At 38.9% G+C, this 25,413-nt stretch overlaps 2 non-coding genes and 2 pseudogenes across 2 annotated transcripts; all 4 read right to left on the reverse strand.

Moving 5' to 3' along the window:
• Window positions 1-15,529: 15,529 nt before the first annotated feature.
• On the reverse strand, window positions 15,530-15,637 carry LOC142177712 (U5 spliceosomal RNA; annotated as a pseudogene).
• Window positions 15,638-16,604: 967 nt separating this feature from the next.
• Window positions 16,605-16,754, reverse strand: LOC142177914 (U1 spliceosomal RNA; annotated as a pseudogene).
• A 661-nt stretch (window positions 16,755-17,415) lies between these two features.
• On the reverse strand, window positions 17,416-17,532 carry LOC142177692 (U5 spliceosomal RNA). Its single transcript, XR_012706260.1, has one exon. It is a non-coding gene; the product is annotated as a U5 spliceosomal RNA (small nuclear RNA).
• A 968-nt stretch (window positions 17,533-18,500) lies between these two features.
• On the reverse strand, window positions 18,501-18,660 carry LOC142177819 (U1 spliceosomal RNA). The gene has a single exon (XR_012706369.1). It is a non-coding gene; the product is annotated as a U1 spliceosomal RNA (small nuclear RNA).
• Between the last annotated feature and the right edge of the window lie 6,753 nt (window positions 18,661-25,413).

Here is a 25,413-nt window from a genome sequence, read left to right on the forward strand (position 1 = left end):
GGTTCCTTATAGAAGTGTTAGAACCGGTGCTGCAATCAATCTTTCCTTCAATGCCTGGAAACTCCGCTCACAAGTATCAGTCCACTGAAACTTAGTTGCCTTCTGAGTCAACTTTGTCAATGGTGCTGAAAGAGAAGAAAAACCCTCTACAAATCTCTTGTAATAACCTGCCAAACCCAGGAAGCAACGAACCTCCATCGGTGTCATGGGTATAGGCCAAGTCTTCACTGCCTCAATCTTCTGTGTATCAACCCGGATACCCTCACCTAAAATAATATGACCAAGGAAGGCTACAGAATTCAACCAGAATTCACATTTAGAGAATTTTGCATACAACTTCCTTTCTTGTAGAACATTGAGTACAGTAAAATAATCTGCATGCCCAGCCTCTAAACGGGAGTAAACCAAAATATCATCTATAAATACAATCACGAACTGATCTAGAAAAGGTCTGCACACACGGTTCATCAAGTCCATGAATATTGTTGGGGCATTGGTCAACCCGAATGACATAACTCAAAACTCAAAGTGCCTGTATCTGCTCTTGAATGCTATCTTCGGAATATCTTTCTCTTTAACCCTTACCTGATGGTACCCAGACCTCAAGTCTATCTTCGAGAAACATCTGGCACCCTGTAACAGATACAAATAAATCATCAATTCTCGGGAGCGAGTACTTATTCTTGATCGTCGCCTTATTCAACAGCCTATAATCAATACACATCCGCTAGGAACCATCTTTCTTTCTTACAAATAACACAGGTGCTCCCCACGGTGATGTACTAGGTATGATAAAGCCTTTTTCAAGCAAATCCCTCGGTTGTTCTTTCAACTCTCTCAGCTCTGCAGGTGCCATTCTATATGGAGGAATAGATATCGGCTGGGTATCTGGTAATGTGTCAATAGAAAACTCAATCTCCCACTCTAGCGGAAGGCCTGGAAGCTCATCGGGAAACTCATTAACCACCGGGATAGACTGAAGGGTCAGTGACTCTGCTTTCACATCCTGTACCCGAACTAAGTGATAAATATAGCCCTTTCTGATCATCTTCCTTGCCTTGAGATAGGAAATAAACCTACCTCTTGGCGATGCAATATTACCTTTCCACTTCAGAATTGGCTCCCTGGAAACTGGAACCGGACCGTCTTTGATCTACAATCAACATTAGCATAACAAGAAGCCAACCAATCCATACCCATTATAACATCAAATTCCACCATATCTAACTCAATCAGGTCTGCTACTATAGAATGACTATGAACTACTACTATACAGTCTTTATATACCCGTCTAGCTATCACTAGATCCCCAACAGGTGTAGACACCTCAAAAGGTTTAATCAACTCAAGTTCTATCCCAAACTTACTAGCAACCAATAGAGTGACGTATGATAAGGTGAAACCTGGATCAATCAATGCATATACATCATATGAGGAGACTGATAATATACATGTAATAATATTAGGTTATGACTCCTGATCCTGTCGACCCGTTAATGCATAAATACAGTTCTGAGGACCATTCGAGCTAGATGCTCCACTTCTGCCTCTACCACGACCAGCTGGTGCCTGTAAACCTTGCCCAGGGGGGCGTACTGATGATGACGAACTGGCTACATATCTCGCTGTCTGAGCTATACCTGCACCACCTCTCATCGGACAATCTCTCATAACGTGGCCTGGATAACCACAAGTATAACAAACACCTAACCCTACAAGGCACTACCCGACATGCTGCTTACCACACTGAGCACATCGTGGCAAGGGTGGCCTCATCTGACTTGACTCACCCCTATACTGAGAACTAGAGGCCCTGAAATTCTGACTAGGCCCTGAATATGTGGAACTATCCAATCTCCTACCGGTAAACTGAGGGGGTGCACTAGCCGATGGTTAGGCTGGTTACCTCGGGTACTGCTATCGCTGACCACCTCAAAACTCACTAGAAGGACCTGAAGATCTTGCTCTCCTACTCTGGCCCCTATCATGCTCACAATCGGCCCTCTTCTTCTACTTACGCTCCTCTACGCCCTGAGCGTATGCCTGAATACGAGAAATATCTATGCCTGGCTGAAGTGATACTGACATACAGTCATTAAGCAGGTGCGGCTCCAACCCCATCACGAACCGGTGAACCCGATCCTCCATATTAGCTACAATAGTGAGAGTATACCTAGCCAAAGAATCTAACTGAAGGCTATACTCCCGAACACTCATATTACCCTGCCGAAGGGTCAAGAACCTATCAACTCTGGCATGTCTAAGCTCTGGTGGCAAATAATGACGAATAAAAGCCTCTCTAAACTCTTGCCATACTGCTGGAGGGGCATCCTCACCTTTGGACAACTCCCAAAACTCATACCAATTAACTACAACATCCCGAAGTCTATAGGAAGTTAGCTCAACTGACTTAGTTGTAGTGGCCTTCATTACCCTTAAAGTTCTCTGCAACCTATCAATAAATACCTGAAGGTCCTCATTTGGATCTGCTCCAGTGAATATGGGAGGGTCTAAATTAATGATATCGTGAATCCTCACACTGATGGCCCTATCTGCATGACCGATACCTACCTCCTGGCGTCGAGCCTGTGCGGCCACTAATCGAGTCAATAGCTGAATAGCATCTCTCATCTCTGGACCCTGTGCCTATGGCTGAGGAACTGGGGGTACTGGGGTTGGCGCTGGAGCTGGTGCCCCTCGGATCTCTTCCGGAGAAGGTAGGGTATGTGAAGTCTAAGATGGATTCTCACTATGTGACTCTCCCCGAGCCCTGGTAACTGGTGGCGCTCGACTTGTAGTCTCATCATCCACGGACTTGCCCTTCTGGGCAGCTGTAGCCTTCTTGGGCATCGCTGAAAACATAACATAACGTTAGGAAAATGAATTCTTATATCGCACGATCTAAGATAAGAAGGGAGGGTAACATCCTATATGTCTTGTAGCCTCCTATTTATAAGTGTGGTGCACAACACACTCATAAACAAGACTCTACTAGACACGGTTTGCAGACAACCCTAGGATGGAACTGCTCTGATACTACTATTGTCACGACCCAACCTAATGGACTTTGACGACTGCCCGAGTTCTACCTACCGAATACCCTTAAGCATACGTCTAAGATATAAATATGAAATAAGTGTAGGTCATGCATAACATCTGCCCCTAAACTGCTGAATCATGTGAATAACTTACGTGAGGAGACATACTCGAAAGACATATATACATACATGCAAAATATAGTAGGGCGAGCCGACAAGGCCACATACTATCCAACTATAGATGACTGTCTACAAACCTCTAATAGAGTGTAAAACTATATAAAGGATGGGATTGGACCCCGTCATACCCTTATATGTATACAAAAGTATCGTACGAAAACATAATAGCAGCTCCGGATCGAATGGAGCACACCAACTCTTGCTGAGCTAGGATCCTAAGGAGGGAGACCGTCAGCCTGCCTACCGGCACCTGCGGGCATAAAATACAGGCCCCAGGCAATAGGGGCATCAGTACAAATAATGTATCGAGTATGTAAGGCATAAAAATCAATATATAAAAAGCATGAAAGAAACATGGAGTAAAGAACTCAACCTCTAAGTCTGAATAGCTCTGTGAATCATGAAAATATTTATAATGTCATGCGTATGTGTATAAATGTCATATCATGCATAGGTATATGCGTACATAACATCATCAAACCCCTGAGGGCATCCTATCATATCATCTCAGCCTCTGTGGGCGAAATCATAAACGTATACCAGCTGATCAGGTGGTGGTGCGTATATAACGCCATAACCTTTCCCCTATACCCCATATACATATACTATACGCATATATAACGCCATCTGGTCATGGGTCAATATAATTGTATAAATGAATGCAGTGCATAATGAAATAAGTCAATAAGATCTCTCGAAATGTCATGAGACCCATGAACAGATGATATGATAGTAGGACATATGGGGAATCAAGAACATAGGTAACGGTAGTACTTCTAGGAATAGAATCATTCGTGAAAGTGGCATGCTTGCTCTTTTCGTTGTATCATATGGATCATGCCAAAAGGAAAGAAAGGATAGCCTTAACATACATGTATGATCTCTTCCTTATTACTCAACCAAGCTTAACACAACTTCTTGCATCTACAACAAGTGAAATGATATTGCCGTTAACATATAATATCGTACCATCGTATTTGGCTAGTCGTATGGATTAATGAAAATCGGGCAGAAACTCCCCTATTTTTAATACATCGCAAAGACCACTAAGGGTCATCAACAACCCAACAACAACTATAACCAACAATAACAAGAACAACAATATAATCCAATATGAGTTTCTCTGATTATCTTAATAATCATATTGAGCGGCAAGCTCGTTTTTACTCATAACAAGATATAAATTGAATCCAACTCTTATTCCTTAAATTAATTTACAACCTTCATAACATCATACTTATATGTACTATATTATTTCTAGTTCAAAATGTCTTCCAGAACAGCCTCATATGTCTAGCACCTTAATGTTTATCGCTAATTACTTGTTTTTCATCTTTTCTTCTTCAATCAGCTTAATTAACTCCTAGAAAAAACTTAACAACAACAGCCACAACATTATCAATTTATTTCTCATAATTTCCAGCCACCACAAACTATATATTTATCAACAAAACAGTCCAACCAAAAAGACAACCATATCCCATGTTCTTTCAAGTGCTATCTTATGGTTTTTCACTCAAACAACACAACGAACACAAGATTAACCTTAGACATCATCTACAACTCGAAACCGTATCTCAACTTAGCTCACAATAGCCCTCAATCACACCACAATATCATAGAAGCATTCTCTTATAGTCTTTAAGACCTTTGATGATGATTTGAGTTGATTTTCCTTGAGTTTGGTTCTTGGTATCTTGGGATATGTTAGGGAGAGTTTTGGAGAGCTTTTGGATGAAATTTGGGTGAGAAATAACCCGAAATGAGGCTGAAATATCTTTTAAAAGACGTAGGGTCGGTGGCCATCTCAAGTCGGTCCCAACCGAGCTGCTTGCACAGTCTCGCAAAAATACGGATATCTCTCTACTCCTATGTCGTATTGATGAAAAGTTTAATGAGTTTTAAAATAGACTCGTAGATATTTAATTTGGTATATAATATGTCCCAAAAAGACCTTATATATCACACGAAAGTTATTGCTCAAAAAGCTCCATTACAAGGCAAATCTTTAGTTAGTTTTTCCGCAACTTTAATCTGATTTTTTTCAAACTTTATATTTTCTATCCAAATATCATATATAGATATATTATGACTTTAAACTCATTTAAATCATGATAAACAAGTCTCATATTCATTACGTCACCTTGGGACGCACAGGGTATAACAAATGTATGCTAATATCTTGAGTTTCCAATGCAGGTTTGTTTTTAAGTGTATAATGGAGGACCCAATTGAGACAATTCGAAAACAAATCAGCTAGCAATTATTTAGTCAAGATGCTCAAAGTGGTTTGGATACCATGGTTATAGAAAAAAATACATTGCATCCCTTTTACCATCTTTAGGTTGGCTCAACAATGGAATTGAGTAGTGTTAAGGGAACTTGTATAACTCGATCTATGACCTTAAAATCCAAGTAAAATGAATGATTCCCCAGCCCAGAAGAAGAATATTCTGTCTCATATTCATTACGTCACCTTGGGACGCACAGGGTATAACAAATGTATGCTAATATCTTGAGTTTCCAATGCAGGTTTGTTTTTAAGTGTATAATGGAGGACCCAATTGAGACAATCCGAAAACAAAGCAGCTGGCAATTATTTAGTCAAGATGCTCAAATTGGTTTGGACACCATGGTTATAGAAAAAAAATATATTGCATCCCTTTTACCACCTTTAGGTTGGCTCAACAATGGAATTGAGTAGTGTTAAGGGAACTTGTATAACTGGAGCTATGACCTTGAAATCCAAGTAAAATGAATGATGCCCCAGCCCAGAAGAAGAATATTCTACTATTAGTAAAATGGCTCAATAGATTAATCGATAATGTGAATTCAACTGTTGATTTCAGTATGGCAATTGACGAAATTTTTATAGCTAATGGTTTCCTTCAAAAGTATATTCAAACAACCAACATACTTATTTTCTCACAAGCATTTTTCTAAAGATATTGTTCTCAGAAGAAAAACACAAAGGAAAGATGATTCCTACATCCACACAATTTTTGTTGTTTTGTTATGAAAATATTATTGTGGATATCCATTTATTAATCCGCTGTAGATAATCTTTCTTAGTGCTCCATTAAAGTTTATCTCCAAGTAGCTAATGCAGGCAGGTTGCAAGCAACTCAATGAAATAATTTGCAGCAACTTCTTATTAAACATGCAGGTTGCGAGCAACTCATGCAGACAACTTATAAGCAGCTCAAGAAAAGCCCCGCAGATGCTTCCTGAAAAGCTTCGCAACTGCTTCTTTTCTTCTAAAAATAGAGAAGATTTCAGTTCACTATTAGATTAGTTTGAAGTCGAATAATATATCAGTCTCTCTCTATACTTACCTTCGGTTTATTTACTTTACAGTTTTTATTTTATAACACGTTATCAGCATGAGACTCTGTCTTTTGAGCACTTACTACGAATTTAATTTCTATTTCAGTGTCCACCTTCGATGTAAGGTGACACTCTTATGTTCGTGGTTAGATCTTGTTCATTCCAAGTATCGTAAGGCATATTATATCCTTGAAGTGGTGAGCTTTTCTTCTTGACAGTAGTAATGTAGATATCACTTACGTTTGGAGTGGCCAAACTTGTGTAAATTAATTTGAGCTTTTTGCTTATATTTGATTTAATATCTTTATCATCACTTGCTTGGTTATGTGCTACGTATATATTTGTTTTCGTCCTAATTATCTTTAAAAAGGATTACAATGTGGATAACATTATTAGATCCACTTAAACTCCAGCAGAGGTTGCAAGAAATATACAACCACCAAAAATGACTATGTTTCGTATATCTCATTGTAACTAAATTTTGTTAACCACTAGAAGTGGTATATGCCTATAACTACTAGAAGTGGTATATTTTAGGCTTGCTATGGTTACAATAAAGATAACTAAGAGAAAAAAAAATTTCTGCATATTACAAGCATACCTCGATTTGCTCCTGAAGTAGCAAATATATTTAAAAAGTTTCGAAGCCATCACAATTTGATATGATTAATGCACGTTCAAATAATTATATTCCATTTCTTGAAGAATGGGAATTTTTGATAATATTAATTCAATCACTGAAGTGAATGAGACAATATTAATAAAGTTTGTAAATATGAACGCGCTCTTTATATAAATGTATTACAACTTAACTCTAGAAGAGGTAACATGATTGTGAGAATATATATTTAATATTTTATATTTTAAATTTGCTCCTGAAGTAGTAAAACAATTAAAATTTCTTCTTGAAGCAGAAAAATATTATGAGCGATGGTTTCTTATGCTTACACAAAATAATGAGCTATTCAAAGTTATTTTTGAAGCACATTTTTATTCCCTAGAGTGAATGAAGAAATACCACAACTCACCTCCTGAAGAGGTAGAATAACAGATGATATAAATCTTATTTTTGTGGCATAATGATCATTGCCACACGTACCTATTGTACGTAAAACATCTTGGATAATTTTATTAAGTATCATCTAAGGCAAAAGGATTCTTATAGAATGCTTTCTACTATAACCATATTAGTATATTATGGTTAGTTGCTATTGATTTCCCCGTTCAGATGATAATAGCATTTCTCCATGAAGGAGACATCTGCCACAAAGTTGGCGGTAAAAATGCCGAAATTCTTAATTTTTGTCATTTATATATTTAGAATTGTGTTTATATTATTCATTTGATTATGATTTTCCCTCATGATACCAGAAGTGTCTAAACAATATTGGATAGTACAAAATATATCAAAAAGTCCTGAAGAGCTAACTATTTGTTTAGAAGACACATGACACCAGTAGTGTCCGAATAATATTAAATTGTGGATAATAAACGAATGCTCTCGAAGAGTTTATATATAAATATGTCATTCATATTATATGATTGTGGTCAAAATATATGGTGTAGTAAACCCGAAGTTTACTAATACAAATGACTATCATACTGAGACTACAAATGATTGGAAGATTGAACATCTTCATGTTTTCACAATCATAGGGGGTAAAATAATATGTATGTGAGAAGTTACCCATCTTATTCTTCAATTTGTACTACATCATGTGTCACAGTAAATCAAAAGTTTACTAATGCAAAAGCAGTCACAATAAGCTAGAAGTTTTACTGAGGCAAAAGCAGCTACAGTAAACTAGAAATTTACTATTACAAAAGTAGCCACAGTAAATCAGAAGTTTACTGATACAAAAGTTTATGCCATACTAAACCAGAAGTTTACTGAAAGATAGCATATGTGCAAATAAGTTATTAGTCAGCATAACCGATATTGCCATCCGATATAAGTATGATGAGCTAATTGAGAATTGTGATAAGCATATATTGAAGAACTAGAAGATTCTTTAAAAATTCTCTTGTGTTGCTTGTTCTCATACTAAATTGATTATACCAGCTAAAGTTAGGACAGTCCCTTGAATTCTGAAAGATATAAAAGGTGAATGTGGGCACATTCACCTATCATGTGATCCACTTATAGATGCATATATAAGATGGTTACATGTATGTTTATTGTCAATCTGCAATTTGGCATTTAAAATTACTTTTCTCAATTAAAAGCATAATTCTTTGATTATGTAATCAAGACAGTTCATCTTAATAATGATGGTTTATATCCAAGTCGGTTTAGCATTGAATACCTCATATTAATGGGTAAACTATTGCTTACGAGAACAAAGTTTTCTGTATTGGTCTAAGATTTTCTATATTGCATACAACAATACTTGTATGCATCAGACCAACAAGATATGATAAGTCCTCTCCTAGCAGGTCCAACAGAAGATCGACCTGATTGCCCAACTCCGAGCCGAGATGAACGAGGTTCAAGCCATAGCCGATGGGTGGAAAAGCAAAATTGACCTTCTGGCTTCATGGAAGGAAACCGCCAAGGCGAAGCTGGCATCAGTTTAGGTCCAACTCCGGGTGGAGAAGGAGAAAGCTGATGAGTGGTCTCAGCTGAATGACGATCTCCGAGCACAACTGAGCTTGGTTGTCACAGAGAGGGATGCCCTCGGTAGAGAATACGAGGCAGTGAAGTCCAAGTTGACTACGACCTTCACCGACGCCGACAAAATGGTGGCCCAATACAAGGCCGGTGTGGAGGCAGCCGACGTCCGCCTGAAGGAAAATGCTGAATATATAAAGCGACTATCCCACAGAGAGACCCTCGAGGAGATCCACGCCCGAGGATTTGACCTATCGGCTGAGATCGGAGAAGCCAAAAAAATTGAAGCCAAGGCAAAGAAGCTTTATGAGCCCGAAAATACCGAAGGCTCCGAGGGTTCAAAAGGATCTGAAGGCTCCGACGGCTCTGGCGAAGAGTCGGGCCCTGGTGAAGATCAAGCGTAGATGTGTTAGTAATTTGTTTGGTTTTGTCTTATGTACATTTTTGTTTATTTTGAGGCCATTTTTGTTGGGCCTTTGTAAGTATATTCTGGAATATATAAAATATTCCCTTTCTGGCAATTCCGAGTCTTTACTTTTTTAGCATCTTCTAATAATTTCTATTCTTGCAATGTTCCTAATGCCTTAGCATAGAGTCCAATGTAGTTATAGGCGTCCATTTTTTCAGAAGTTCGAACGGAGCCTGACTTCGATGCAAGCTTGTTTGCTCGAGGCTCTAAAAACTCGGTGCGATCAGAAGTTTTTTCAAGATGCTTTAGTGATTTTAGACAGTGCTTTTGTCGAGGGTAACCTTTTAGCAGGTTTTGAATTTTTATAAAGGCCTTTATTTTGATTACGAGCTTCGGACGTCTCCGAGCCATTTTTTGGCGGCGTAGCCTTTTGTTTTTGGGCATCGTCTAATAGGTTTGGTGCTCCCTGGATCTAGTAGCCCGGTTCATCTGAACTTTTCTCGGATGATAGTCCCCGAGTAGGGGTAGCCCTCGGGCTCGATAGTCCCCGAGTAGAGGTAGCCCTCGGGCTCGATAGTCTCTGAGTAGGGGTAGCCCTTGGGTTCGATAGTCCCCGAGTAATGGTAGCCCTTGGATTTGATAGTCCCCGAGTAGGGGTAACCCTTGGGCTCTATAGTCCCTGAGTAGGGTAGCCCTTGGGCTCTTAGGATACGGGGTTTTAAGAGGCAAGAAAATGTATAATAGCAAGACGGAACTTTCTTTCATTTCAATGTGTAAAGTACATGATAAAAATTTATATCATGGCTAAGGTGGGCTATGTGGGCACGGTTCTTACGACCGTTTGGCCCTTATGATGTATCCTAACCACCGAGCCTTAGCTACTCAAGTACGAAGTGTTCTCCCTTCCTTACTAAGAACCCTAACCCGGGGATGATGGCCCCCAGTATTCGAGGTCGAGCTTGAGAGGGATCGAATATTGTTGATGTGCTCTGAACGTCCATTGACTCCGATTTTTGACTGACTTTCGAATCTAAGTTAGCACGTTTTATTGTTGCCTCGTTAAAAACCTTGCTGGAAAACAAATTTTGGGAAAAAATCGGTTCAAGAAAAAAAGAGTGCAACGCATGCTTTCAGACATAATAGCCACATCCATTCTTTAGTGTTGCCTGCAAGTGTTAGTTTGATTCATAACATGATAAAAGAGTAGTTGAGATCGTACCTTAGCAGTAGTACCATTTTAAGTGTCATATTCCAATTGTTTGGTAGTTGCACACTATTTCCCGCTTCGAGTTTGTTTGAGCCTTTACCAGTAATTCTGATGATTCGGCGCGGTCCTTCCCAATTCGGTCCCAACTTCCCCTCGTTCGGGTCTCGGATGTGTAATATTACTTTTCTCAACACCAAGTCCCCGATCTTGAAGTGTCGAAGGTTGGATCTTCGGTTGTAGTATCTTTATATCCATTATTTTTGGGCGGCCATCCGGACTAGGGCGGCCGCACGCCTTTCATCCAATAGTTCCTGGTTCGTGATCATGGCCTCGCCATTTGAATCTTCGGTCGCATATTGGAACCTGGGGCTGGGTTCTCCCACTTCGACCGGTATTAAGGCTTCGGCACCATAGAGCAGTGAGAGCGGGGTGGCCCCGATACTAGATTTTGAAGTCATACGGTACACCCACAGGACTTCGGGGAGGATTTCCTTCCATTTCCCTTTGGCATAGGTCAACCTCTTTTTTAGGTTTTGGTGAATGGTCTTGTTCGTAGATTCTGCTTGTCCGTTTCCACTGAGGTGGTATGGTGTTGGTAGTATTTTCTTAATCTTATGATCTTCGAAGAACTTATTTACCATGCTGCCGACTAACTGTTTCCCATTTTCAATTACGATCTCGGTCGGTATTCCGAATCGGCATATTATGTGGTCTCAAATGAAGTCAATGACTTCTTTTCCGTGGACTTTCTCGAACGCTTGAGCTTCGACCCATTAAAAAAATAATCGGTCATGAATAATATGAATTGAGCCTTACTAGGTGCTCACGGTAGGGGACCGACAATGTTTATTCCCCATTTCATGAACGACCATGGGGATAAGACCGAATGGATTAGATCTACCGGTTGATGGATCATCGGTGCATATCTCTGGCAGCCGTCACATCTTTGTACAAAGTCCTTCGCGTCTTTCTCCATGTAGATTCAGTAGTAGTCGGCCCTGATTAATTTTCGAACCAAAGATTCTGCTCCCGAATGGTTCCCGCAAGTGCCTTCGTGAACTTCTCTCAAGACATATTCAATATCTCCTGTCCCCAAGCTTATGGCCAGTGGGCCGTCGAACGTTCTTCTGAATAGAGTCCCTTCAGACAAGCTAAACCTGGCAGCCTTCATACGCAGAGCTCTCGATTCTTTAGGAACTGAGGGCAATTTTCCAGTATTCAAGTAATCTATGTACTTATTACTCCAATCCCAAGTTAAACTCGTGGAGTTTACTTCGGTGTGACCTTCTTCTACTACCGACTTCATGAGTTATACTACTGTCCCCGAGCTGAACTCATTGTCATCAACCGAGGACTCCAAGTTAGCCAGAGCATCAGCCTCGTTGTTCTGATCTCGGGGCACGTATTGTAGGGTCCATTCCTTGTATTGATGCAGCATTACCTGTAACTTGTCTAAATACCTTCGCATTTGTTCCTATTTTACTTTGAACGTCCTATTGACTTGATTTACCACAAGGAGGGAATCACACTTAGCTTCGACCACCTCGACCCCAAGGCTTTTAGCCAATTCGAGACCTGCAATCATGGCCTCATACTCGGCCTCATTGTTAATGAATTTCACAGTTCTAATAGATTGCCTAACTACATTCCCTGTAGGAGGCCTCAGCACGATACCGAGCTCGGATCCCTTTGCGTTGAAGGCACCGTTCGTAAAAAGGGTCCAAATTCCCGAGGTAGCCCCCGAGGCTAACAATAATTCTCTTTTAACTTCGGGCACTAAGGCCGGCGTAAAGTCGGCCACAAATTGAGATTTTATGGTAGTTCGGGGTAGATACTCGATATCATACCCCGCTGATTTTGATGGCTCATTTGGCCAATCGGACCGAGAGCTCGGGCTTGTGCATGATGTTCCTCAGTGGGTAAGAGGTTACGACACATATGGGGTGACATTGAAAGTACGATTTTAGTTTTTTGGAGGCGCTTAGCAAAGCGAGCGCCAATTTTTCCAGGTAAGGATACCTTGTTTCGGCCTCGCCTAGAGTTCTACGAATATAGTAAATAGGAAATTGCGTATCTTCCTCTTCCCGGACCAAAACTCCACTTACTACCACCTCGGACACCTCTAAGTAGAGGTACCGTTGCTCATCCGCTTTTGGAGTGTGGAGGAGTGGCGGACTCGAAAGGTATCATTTGAGTTCTTCCAAAGCTTGTTGGCATTCTGGGGTCCAGGAAAAATTATTCTTGTTTTTCAGCAGTGAGAAGAACCGATGGCTTTTGTCCGAAGATCTTGTTATGAACCGGTCCAGGGCAGCTATACGCCCGGTCAGCCTCTGAACGGCCTTGAGGTTGTCCACCACGGTGATGTCTTTTATGGCCTTGATCTTGTCAGGATTAATATCGATCCTCCGATTGGATACATTGAATCCGAGCAAATTTCCCAATCCAACCCCGAATGCGCACTTCTCCAGATTCAGCTTCATATTGTATTTTTTCAATATGTCAAAGGTTTCCTGTAAATGTTTCAAATGGTCCACTGCTTGCAGGGACTTAACTAACATGTCGTCAATATAAACTTTCACTGAATTTCCTATATGTTCTTCGAAGATCCAGTTTACTATGCATTGATAGGTGGCACCGGCGTTCTTTAATCCGAAAGGCATTACATTATAACAGTAGGTGCCGAATTTAGTGCCAAATAAAGTCTTTTCTTGATCGCCCGGGTCCATCCAAATTTGGTTGTACCAGGAATAAGCATCGAGAAAGCTGACTAGATCTTGCCCGGCCGTCGCGCCGATCATCCGATCGATGTTAGGCAAAGGAAAATAATCCTTAGGGTATGCCTTGTTCAAGTCTTTATAATCTACACACATTCATAGCTTATTTCCCTTTTTAGGTACTACCACTATGTTGGCTAGCCAGTCCGGGTACTTAACTTCCCGAATGGATCCTATTTTAAGGAGTTTAGATACCTTGTCCTTGATGAAGGTATGCTTGACCTCGAATTGTGGTCTCCTTTTTTGCTTAACCGTATGGAACTTCGGGTCCAAACTTAGCTTATGAGTGGTCACCTGCGGCGGAATCCCTGTCATATCAAGATGGGACCAAGCGAAACATTCTATGTTAGCTATAAGGAATTTAATGAGTTTTTTCCTGAGCTCGGGAGTTAACCTCGTGCCCAGGTATACCTTCCGATCGGGCAAGTGTTCAATCCATATGACTTGCTCCAGCTTCTCGACCGTTGATTTGGTGGCATCAAAATTATCAGGGGCGATGAACGACCTAGGGACTCCGTAATCATCATCCTCACCTGCTCCACGCTCTTCCGATTTGGTCGGGGCCGGTATCGGTGATTGCTATTTAGTTTATTCCTTCCTAGTCGGCTTCGTGTTCTTTGATGTCGAGAGTATGGGCACCGAGATCACCTTGTTGACTGAGAACATTTCTTTTATGGCCGGTTGCTCTCCGTAAACCGTCTTGATTCCTCCTGGGGTGGAGAACTTTAGTCCCTTGTGTAATGTCGAGGGTACTGCCCCCATGTTCTGAACCCAAGGCCTTCTGAATAAGGCGTTATACCTCATGTCCCCTTCGATCATGTAGAATTTGGTATCCTGAATCGTCCCGGCGGTATTTACTAGCAAAGTTATTTCTCCTTTGGTAGTTTCGCATTCCATGTTAAATCCATTCAACACCCGGACCGCCGGCACTGTTTGATCTTCTAGCCCCAACTGTTCTACGACCCTCGATCTGATGATGTTGGTCGAGCTTCCTGGATCACTCAACACACGCTTAACTCGGGATTTGTTTATAAGTATGGACATTACCAGTGCATCATTATGAGGTTGAACGATGCCCTCGACATCCTCGTCGCTGAACGAAATGGCCCCCTCCAGGATATAATCTCGGGTGCGCTTTTCCCTCGTGATGGATACTTTTGTGCGCTTTATCACGGGACCTTGAGGGACATCGACCCCTCTAATGATCATGTTGATGACATGTTGAGGTTCTTCTTGGTCTGCCTGTTTGTTGGAATCCCTGTTCCTGAAGTGGTTTTTGACTCGATCATTCAGGAATTCCCAGAGATGCCCGTTATTAAACAACCGTGCAACTTCTTCCCTCAGTTGTCGGCAGTCCTCGGTCCTGTGGCCATGAGTAGGGTCTCTCTGGGTAGGGTCAGATTGCAATGATCGAGGCCACTTGGTCTCCTTGATGCGTCCAATGGCTGATACGATGCTAGTTGCGTCAACGTTGAAGTTATACTCTAACAATCTTGGAGCTTCCCTCCCCCCGATCGGCCTGTCGAATCCACTTTTGCTTATCAGGCCTCGGTTATTGGGCCCTCGATCGCTTCTCTTTTCGTTTCTTATAGAGTTGCGCCCGGACCTATTTCCCCTTCGATCTACACTGTATGGTTGATACCGATCTCAGACCGGCCTTGATTCATGATTGACTATTCTCTTAGGCATGTCATCGGTTCTGATGGGATAAACGGACCCGGAAGGGGCTCCGAGTTGGTCATCCTCGACTCTGATTTTTGACTGGTACTTATTGTGAACGTCGGCCCAAGTTACCGCCGGGTATTCTATCAAGTTTTGTTTCAGCTGCTGCAAAACCAAGAAGCTTCGGGGGTTGAGACCCTGAGTAAATGCCTGAACGGCCAATCTATAAGATTAACAACAAAAAATTACCACAAAGCCTCGTATTTATTTGCGTAGTATAAATAGAAAACGAGTTTTAAAAATTATACTTGAATTGTTGGGGGAACTCAATAAAGAGAACACCTCCAAAAATAGGTGTATGCCATTATTTGCGGCGTGCACACAGTATTCTTTAGTTCGAATAGTTCGTTTTGTGCTCACCGCGTGGCTGAGTGAGAACTCTAAGCGACTCGTGTGGAATTTTATATTAGTCTAAGCACTTGGCACTTGGCATTTGGCAATTGCCTTCTCTTTCGGTGTGGTATGGACACAGACCTCAATTGCATACCTTTGATTCTTTTTGTCAGCTCTCCAAGGCAATAAGCAAACATTAAAACACATTTTATTAATCCACATTTTATAAGTTAATTCATTCTAAAATCGATGTCATATGTACCGTAGCGTTGTTAATTAAGGTTGCTTATTTCAATCTTCAGATGTTTATCAACATGACATAAACATGTACTTTAATCGAAACTTATTATAACTCCTTAAGTGAAGCAAATCAAGCAATTACTTTGATTTGTCTTTGACCGGTAGAAAATCGAATTGAACTTCTTAATATGAAAAAAAATGAGGAGGCCAAGTCATTGATTTTTGCTTCGTTTTCTCCTTGCTTTCCCTTCTTTTCCTCAAATTTTCAGCAAGCAGAACATCTACCTGGAACATGAAAAAGGGAAAATCTGGTTCTTTCAATTTTGTCTCTATATAGATCTCCTTTGCCTCCCTCAAATCTTTGAAAATATTCTAACTACTTTATATGTTCATGTGCTTTGTTGAGTCCTCCCCTCCCCACCACCAACTTCCCAAAATCTTTATTTCAGCATTGCTTCAAAAGATTTCCTGAGTAATCTTATATCTTTAAAGAGACGAATATATAAATTACCTGTCTCGAGTTCTAATATCACAACTATGGGTCAAGTAAAATTTAACCTATATGGTTTCAGGACGAGCTTCCGCCAATTGAACAGTTTATTGGATTCTTTCTGAATATTAAATGTGTCATAAGATTCCACATTAAGTAGTAAGAGTATAAAAGCAGACGGATTTAGATAACTGACTAATGCGACATAATAAAAAGAAACCATACCAAAACAGGATTTGTATAAGCTATCCATACGTTTTGTTTAAGCATTGGGCAGGGGCCGCGCGAACGCAGGCCCACGCTGCCACAAATTATGATATAGGCTCGATCACTTGGGCCAACCTTAGGCTAGCACCCCTCCAAAGTGCAATGGAGGTCACTAGCCTAGGCCAGGGCCTTGTTGATCTCCTGGTTGGGAAGTGTCTCTGTCCTTTTCACTTCTTATTACTCCTTTCGTTCACTTTTTCTAACATTTCTAGTACCAACTAATTCATTCGGGCGAGACATCTTACGATGTCATGATGCGCCCATTCCTATGGCCATTCCTTTAATACTTCTGGCTCTCGGGAGTCTCTTTGTAGGATACTTGGCCAAAGTGTGACCTGTTAGCCCATAAGTAAGTACTGTGATGAAGTTTTAAATTCGAAATTCCACGATGAAACAATTCACCCAACACGATCATCCGGGGTGAACAAGAATTGGGGATCGGATGTGGGCGAAATTCCCGCCAATGGCTGAGATGTTCAGTCGACTCCCTCCCCCTTTGTGGGGGGACCGAAAGGGAGGTCTCATTTTCGCATTTGATCCTGGAAGAAGGGAAAGCAAGTATGCCCGCTTACCCTCACTGACAAAGGTAAAAAAGGATGAGGAGACTAAGTTTGTTACAATTTACTACTTTGCTTTACCTATAAGTATTTCCACTCACAAAAATATGTGTAAAACCAAACTAGCAAATCCAAATTAAACGATAGTGTACCACTTTTTACTGAAACAATACTTTAACAATAAAACAATGCCAAGACATCTCATATTTATTTAGTCTAAGATGATAACGAGTTTTAAAATTTATACTTGAATTGTTGGGGTAACTCAATATAGAGAAATCCTACAAAAATAGGCGTATGCCACTATTTGCGGCGCGGACACGGTATTCTTTAGTAAAAGGCGAAAGAATAGTTCGCTTTGTGCTCACCGCGTGGCTGCGTGAGAATTCGGAGGGACTCGCGTGGAATTTTATAATAGTGTAAACACCCTGCAGTTACCTTCTCTTTCGATGTGGTACTATAGACACATACCTCAGTTTTATACATCCTTTTACGCACATGTAATAAAAATTCATTACAACTCCTTAATTAAAGCAATAACTTCGATTAGTCTTTGTCTTTGACTGGTAGAAAATTGAAATTTCCTACTTAATTAAAAAAAGAAGAAGAAATTGGCCAGGTCTTTCACTTTTCGCTTCGTTTTCCCCTTGCTTTCCTTTCTTTTCTCCAACTTTACAGCAAGGAGAACATGTAACTGGGAAATGAGAAAAGGAAGGTATGGAAGTTGATTGAGATTAATCAGGTTCTTTGAAGTTGTTAATAAGTTGATGTTTAACTTTAAAAAAAGGAAGATAAACCTTTCAGATTGTAATTACAACAAATATTTGCATATGAGAGGGCGCAAGATTTTGAGACTTTTTTCATCAATAGATTTTTTGTATATGGAAAAGTATATGTATTAAGAAGCATGACAACAAGGGCAGTGCTACAGCAGGGGGCTGGTGGCTGCTCCCATTCTAGTTTTTAACAAATTTAAAATCATCTAAAGACTAAAATTTCAATGCTGTCTCTATATAACTGTCTTTTGCCTCCCTCAGATATTTTGAAATATTCTACTTTATCTTTTCATGTTCTTTGTTGAGCCCCCCTCCCCCCCCAAAATATTTGTTTCAGCATTGCTTCAAAGCATTTTCAGATATGAACATATAAGTCATCTTTCTCGTGTTGTTACCAAAATAAGATTTTGTAAAAATCTGAATTGGTTTGAGTTACAAGATTCCACATTAAGATGGAAGTATAAAAGCACATACACGGAATCAGATAACTGACTATGAAGTATAATAAAAAGAAACCATTCCAAAACAGGAAGTGCATAAGCTACCCAAAAGTTTTGTTTAGGAATTGGATAGGGGCCGCGCGAACGCAGACCCCACTGTCACAAATTATGACGTAGGCTCAACCACTTGGATCGACCTTAGGCAAGCATCCCTCCAAAGTGCAATGGAGGTCACCAACCTAGGCCATGGATCTTATTGATCACCCATTGACCCCGTCCAGGTAAGTATGTTATCTGGAAGCTCTGCCCTATATTTTATATCCCTGCAGCTTTTGATTTTCCTATGTGTCAGCCGATATGGGATATCTTGCATGAGTGTTAAGTTATGTTTCATTCATTATGTCCAACAGTCAGCCAAAACGTACACTTATACGCAAACTCTTGGAGAAACAAGTTTGTTCTAAGTGGAATCTCATCCTACATGTAAAACATAAATAAATTGTTTCACTGATTTGGTAAAAAAACATGAAATCCTCACAAAGACAATATAAAACGGAATAAGAGTCCGTTTGGCTAAGTGCTGAAAAATACTTTTAAGTGGTGAAACTGATTTAAATAATAAATAGTTACGGGTTTGGATAAAAGTGTTAAAATTAATAATAAGCATGTTTTTCTGCTACAGTGACTTAAATGCCCTTAAAGTTATTTATATTAATAAAAATATGACTTTTACAAGATTTTGGATACCAAATTGATTCAAGTACAAAATAATTTATTTCTCTTTTTATTTAATACAAATTTAATCAGATAAGATTATTTTTTATGAACTTAAATTAATTTATGATAAGCCAAAATACACTCATAAGCTATAATATAATAATTAATATATTTGGCACTTTGCTAAAAACTTATGCATCAAGCATATCAGTTCTTTGCTAAAAACTTATACATCTACCACGTTCGTTTCAATAACACAGGGCAAACAATTTTTTTTAAAATAAAGAAGATGAACGAATTAAGAGTTTCTAAACTAGAAAGCTTTCACATGCTTTTGACGCATGGAAGAGCTTCAGAACTTTTGATTGTTTCTTGAGGTTGGCGGCAGAGTTGTTGGTTTTCGAGAAAAGTCGTGAAAAAGGTAAAAGAATGAAAGGTAGGTAGAGTGTTAGGGTTTTATTTCTATAAAGAGTATTTTGGAAATTAAAAAATAAGTATAGAAATAGAATAGTAAGTATTTTAGTCAAATCTAAAGTGCTTATAAATTGAAAAATAATATGTTGGGGATAATCAACTAATTGTTATAAGAAAAATCAAATTATGGTGGATGTCTACTCTTCCTCCATGATCTTCTCAAATGTTTAATGACATATTCAATGACATATTTCTATGTTTAATAACATATTCAATGACATATTTTTTCTTCACTTTTCATGTCTATATAAAGGTCTTGAAATAGATAAGAAAATACACACAATTGAAGAAAAAAATCTCTTCCTTCTCTCTATCTCCATTTCTTGTTCATGGATCTTCTCAAATGTTTAATGACATATTCAATGACATATTTCTATGTTTAATAACATATTCAATGACATATTTTTTCTTCACTTTTCATGTCTATATAAAGGTCTTGAAATAGATAAGAAAATACACACAATTGAAGAAAAAAATCTCTTCCTTCACTCTATCTCCATTTCTTGTTCATGTTTTACTAAATTGTTTTTATTTCATAACATTTTTTGTTCATGTTTTACTAAATTGCTTTTATTTTATAACATGTTATCAGCACGAATTGCTCATTTCATGATCTTTTACGTCAAGACTATATAAATTATAAGCAGACAATGAGATCAAGTACAATAAAAAATGTCTTGGATGATAATACAAAGATAAGTTTTACATCCATCTAAACCCATTCATACTTTCATATCTTTGCATTAATTTTATGTGCAGTGTTTAGTCAATTGTATCCAGTAAAATAAAGAACTGAAAAGGTATGTATTTATTTGCTACATCTCTTATAGGACAAAGATAATATTCCAACGTATATATATGTTCTGACCGTTTACATACTATGTTAGATAATTTAGTAATAATATTTTTATCATCACATGATGTATTTCATTGAAAGAAAAATTATCAAATATGTAGGCGATTTTACAGTACCTTACAAATTTGGCATTCGAATATACAATCAATATAAACTCATTATAGTTATAATTTATAATAGTCACGGTTGTGCATTAAGCCTTAAATATTTTTGCTGAAAACATAAGGCTCATTCCTCCGTATTAGATTTTTTGGGTGAAGTTCTTATAGTCTTTGAAATATAAGTGGCTATAGGTTATCTGCACATTTCCCCTGATTAATTTATTAAAATATAAAAGTGATTGTTTCATTTTAAAATAAATAAATAAATAAAAATTAGTATATATCCTAACTAGCATTTTTGTTGCAGAGGAACTGTTTCAAGATTGAAATAGTTATATATGTCTTCTTGAAAGTTAATTTACTTATGCCTATAATTATGAAGTAATAATATTTTAAAAGCTCGAGTGCGAGTCCTAGTGAATTTTGGCATATTATGCCAGAGATTGAGGGTAAGATGGTGGGTTCAAGTCCCAACACACTATGTTGATGAAATGACGTTGGATTCAAGTTCCAACGCATTATGGCCTAGCATGCCTTTATATGAGTAAGGCATTGGATTTGAGTCCTAATGCACCATATTGATAATAATATTAACTAAAGAAAAATAATGTATTTTTCATGAAAAAACATGAAGCTTGTCCCACTTGATTTACTCTATTCTTGAAGTGAATGTGATAGCAATGCATGATAAGTCTAAATAAAGACAAGTGGTTGGCCAATGAATGTGGGCGTGCGAAAGGCCAAAATAATAAGAGTTATCACTATGGTAATTATTAAAAGGGAGAACAAGACAATATTTACCATCAAATGGGTATAAAAAAAAATAAAGCATATTGTATGATTATACTCCATTCTTTGAAGAGAATATGACTTGTGATAAACATTGAGAATGCATACTCATTCCTGAAAGTGAAATGTGAAAATATATATGTGATAAAGATTATGCATAATAATGTACTTGTGCATGGTTGGATAAATACTACAACTCACATCTAAGGGAGGTTTGAGACAAAGAAAGATAATGAACATTACTATGTAATTACATGAATATATCATTGGTCGCATACATGTGATACGCCAAAAATATTTTGTCATGCCTTATGAAAGTTATTAAAAGTAAAATTAAAGCAAGAAATTATTTTGCTTATGATGATTTTTGAACATGACAATTATTATGATATGATTCTCTTTGTGATGGAGACATTCATTATATGGATGGTGTGACAAAAGATCTTGTAGTACAAAAGCAGTTAAGAGCTCTGAAAGAACTAATTTATTACTACCCGGATGAATGAAATTGTTCATGACATTAATATTATAGTAAGTCTCAAAAGAAATATTTTGATTTACAAATATATTAGCCAAAGTGGTTGGCATATTGAGACTATAAATGAAAAGAAGATTGAATATCTTTATATTACTATAATCATACCGGGTAAATATGAAAGGTTACCTGACTTTTCTTCTATTTGTACTACACAAGTATAAGTATGATGATGCAATCACAAACCACAAGTAAACTAGAGGTTTACTTAAATAAATATTAGTTGGCATGACCGGTTGACCATCTCGGTTCAATTATGATGCGAAAAATTAATTGAGAATTACATTGGCATATATTGAAGAAATATAAGATTCTTCAAGAATTCTCTTGTGCTGCTTATTCTCATGATATACTAGTTAAGGTTGGAATGAATCCCTTGATTTCTGGAACGAATAAATGGTGATAAATATATGGGCCCAGTCACCTTCCATGTGGACCGTTTACTATTATATTATTTTAATAGATGCATCTATTCTATGGTCACATGTGCATTTGTTATCAACTTGTAGTTTGGTTTTTACAACCTCGCTTCCCCCTTTACTGCTCAAATTGTACTTTACAGTTGTTGTGTGAATTGCCGGGGTAATTGGTTCGGGTCCGGTGAGGTTTTGGAATGAATTGGAACACTTAGTTCCAAGGTTTAAAGCTTAAGTTAAAATAGTGACCGGATGTCGACTTATGTATAAACGACCTCGAAATTTAATTCTGATAGTTCTAATAGCTCTGTATGGTGATTTTGGACTTAGGAGCATGTCCGAAAAATTATTTGGAGGTCCGTAGTGGGATTAGGCTTGAAATGCCGAAAGTTAAATTTTTGGAAAGTTTGACCGGGGAGTTGACTTTTTTGATATTAAGGTCGGAATCCGATTCTGAAAATTTGAATTGCTCCATTACGTCGTTTATGACTTGTGTGCAAAATTTGAGGTCAATCGGACGTGAATTGATAGGTTCCGGAGTCGTTTGTAGAAACTAGAAATTTCAAAGTTCATTAGGCTAAAAATTGGGATGTAATTCATGGTTTTAGCATTGTTTGAGGTGATTTGAGGGTTCAACTAAGTCCGTATGATATTTTAGGACTTGTTGGTATATTTGTTGAGGTCCCGAGAGGCTCGGGTGAGTTTTGGATGGTTAACGGATTATTTTTGGCCTTGGTGAGATTGCTGATATCTATTGCTGCATTTTTCGGATTTTCTCTTTTGCGTTCGCGACGAGGAATTTGTGGCATGTAGGATTTACTCTTCACGTTCGCGAGGAGGTCTCGCATTCGCGAAGAGAAGCTGGGTTGTGCATCGCGTTCGCGTATGGGGTATCGCGTTCGCAAAGGGAAACATAGTGGGCTTGGGTTTTGCCTTCGTGTTCGCGAAGAAGGGCTTCATTACGCATCGCGTTCGCGAGTAGTGTCTCGCGTTCGCGAGCAGTGTCTCGCGTTCGCGAAGAGCAAATGTTGGGAAGCACATTTTGTGCTTCGCGAACGCGAGGGACCTGTCGCGTTCGCGAAGAAGAGAGGTCTGGACAGAAAGTTTAAGTTCAGAAAATGGGACTTCGTCCCATTTTCCATTTTTAACGATTTGGAGCTCGGATTGAGGCAATTTTTGGGAGATTTTCATAGGAAACAACGGGCTAAGTGTTCTTAACTCAATATTGGTTAAATTACCTGAATCCATGGTTGTTTTTATCATTTAATTGATGAATTAAGTTGAAAAAGTTTGAAAACTCTCTTAGTTTAAATTGAGGATTTGAAGGCCGAGTTGTGGTCGGATTTGAGTAATTTTGGTATGGTTGGACTCGTGGTTGAATGGGGGTTCGGATTTTGTGAAAATATTAATATTTTGATATGGAATTAATTCCTATAAATTTTGTGGGTTGAATCAAATTAATTGTGGTAGATTCGAGTCGTTCGGGAGTTGATACATGCATAATGGGATTTCTGGAGCATTGTTTAGCTTGCTCGACATTGAATTCGACTTGTTCGAGGTAAGTAACTCTTTTAATCTTGGAGTTGAGGGTATGAACCCTGAATATATGTATTTTGTGAATTGATGGGAGGTGACGCACATGCTAGGTGACGGGCGTGTGGGCGTGCACTACAGAAATTGTGACATAATTATTTCTATAGAATTTTATAGTTAAATAATCTTGACATTTTTCATGCGGTTTTATGTGTTAAAGAAATTGAGCTGAAAAGCATATTAAAAATCATGTTGAGGCTATGTGCCAGTATTATTAGGACCCACAGAGGTCATATTGTTGTGAATTATTTTGTTAAATTGAAAAATTCATACTTAGTCATATTCATTTCATTGCATATCATAACTCAGTTTTATGACTCTATTTTGATGCATATAAATGTTTTGGGCCGAATGCTTGTTTTACTGAGATGCCTGAGTGGCTTGAGAGGTTTATGACTGAGTGAGGCCGAGGGCCTGATTTATGTTACATATTCATGGGATCGGGTTGCACGCCGCAGCATATTGCATATTTATAGGATCGGGCTGCATGCTGCAGCATGTTTGATATCGGCTGAGGGCCTGATTTGTGAGGATGAGTGTGGATCGGGGATGCCCGCCTGCAGTATATTTATGACTGAGTGAGGCCGAGGGCCTGATTTGTGAGGATGAGTGTGGATCGGGGTTGCCCGCCTGCAGCATACTTTATTATTATAGCACGTGAGTTGTCCGTGCAGCATGTAAGTTGTCCGTGCATATTATAGCGCTTGGGCTGTAGGAGCCCCTCCGAAGTCTGTACACACCCCTAGTGAGTGCAGGTACCTACTAAGTGCGAGTGCCGAGTGCTGAGTGACTAGGAGGCATGAGTGATTGTGAGGTATGCCTGAGTGGCAAGAGTGATTGTGAGGTATGCCCGAGTGGCACAAGTGACTGTGAGGTTTGCCCGAGGGGCTGTTTATGAGTGATGATTTGCCCGAGGGGCTATTTATGATTTCATCCCGGGGGGCTGTTTATGATCTTATCATTGAGTTGCATTGCATTGGCATGCACACATGACATACATGCATAGAGATGTATTTTCTCGTGTTGTACTGCATCACATCATTCATGATTTTTCACACATTGTTGACAGATGGGCATAGTGATGCATTTGTTTTTACACGGGTTATCCGGAAGGAAAATGAAACATCTTATTTATTATTGACAAGATTTTGGGAGAAATTTATTATTTTCAAACTATTCATATTTTTGGCAACTCCAGCAAACGATTTGGTTTTTTTTCACTGATGTATTTGAAAGAAAGAACTACTATTTTTGAAATCATGATTTGGTTGGGTATGTTATCCGTGAGTTACTTCTGGCATTATTTGCTTTATGTTGTAATGGATTGTTGTGGACTATTGGTTTTGGAACCGACCTTGGTGGAAGCTCGTCACTGCTTTTAACCTACGGCTAGGTTTGTTACTTACTCAGTACATGGGGTCGGTTGTACTGATACTACACTTCTGCACATTGCGTGCAAATGTTGGCTGTTGTTGTTGTTGTGCTCAATGGTTGCGGGACTTGAAGATGTACCTGCATTCCTGTTGTAGCTGCCTTTTGTTCATGGTAGCCTTAGATTTAT

This window comes from Nicotiana tabacum, chromosome 23 (assembly GCF_000715075.1).
Source record: "Nicotiana tabacum cultivar K326 chromosome 23, ASM71507v2, whole genome shotgun sequence".
Lineage (NCBI taxonomy): Eukaryota > Viridiplantae > Streptophyta > Magnoliopsida > Solanales > Solanaceae > Nicotiana > Nicotiana tabacum.